At 50.7% G+C, this 691-nt stretch overlaps 1 non-coding gene across 1 annotated transcript; it reads right to left on the minus strand.

The window, feature by feature from the left end:
* Nucleotides 1-317: 317 nt before the first annotated feature.
* Nucleotides 318-453, minus strand: LOC133253537 (small nucleolar RNA SNORA70). Its single transcript, XR_009738326.1, has one exon. It is a non-coding gene; the product is annotated as a small nucleolar RNA SNORA70 (small nucleolar RNA).
* Between the last annotated feature and the right edge of the window lie 238 nt (nucleotides 454-691).

Below are 691 nucleotides of genomic sequence, written 5' to 3' on the forward strand. Positions count from 1 at the left end.
TGTATTTGATCCCACAGCCCATCCAAGATGAGCTGCTTTGCTAATCATGTTTTCAAGTTCATCCACTTTAAACTTAATGAATCCCCACGTCTTGGAGATGTGGCTCTTCTAGTGGCCAGGGAACTTGACCTTGGCCCTGTGGAGGGCTTCAGTCACATGCTCCTTGTTCTACAGCTTGGTATGGATGGGCCTAATGACTTGTCCAATGTGAACCCTGACCACTGTGTCCTGGGGCTTTCCCAAATTGCCGCACATACCTGTCTGGAGCCTGGATTGGAGACAGCATGCCTGTCATGAATGTCCACCGGACATTATCTATCTATCTTCAAGGTCCCTTAGGGCAACCTGTATGGGCAATAGGCTGCGTACACTACTGAGAAGGTTGTTGTTTGCAGCTGTTATGCACTGGGCCCCCATGAGAGATGGTGTTTTTCAATGGACAGTCACTCAGAGGGAACGTATGAGCCCTGTCACCAGCACAAGGCTATACATGGTCTTTCCCACCTTCCGCTCCAACCGCACCGGTCGCCTTGCTTCCTGCTGATGGAGCTGGTCCAAGCCTCTTCCTTCCTTAGGGCCTTTGCTTCAGATGCTTCCCCTGCGTCCAAGATCTTCCCCAGATAAAAGCACATCCCTGCTCTCACTTCCATTTGATCTTTGCTCAGGGAAAGTCAGAACTTCTCTGACCACC

Source organism: Bos javanicus, chromosome 8 (genome assembly GCF_032452875.1).
Source record: "Bos javanicus breed banteng chromosome 8, ARS-OSU_banteng_1.0, whole genome shotgun sequence".
Lineage (NCBI taxonomy): Eukaryota > Metazoa > Chordata > Mammalia > Artiodactyla > Bovidae > Bos > Bos javanicus.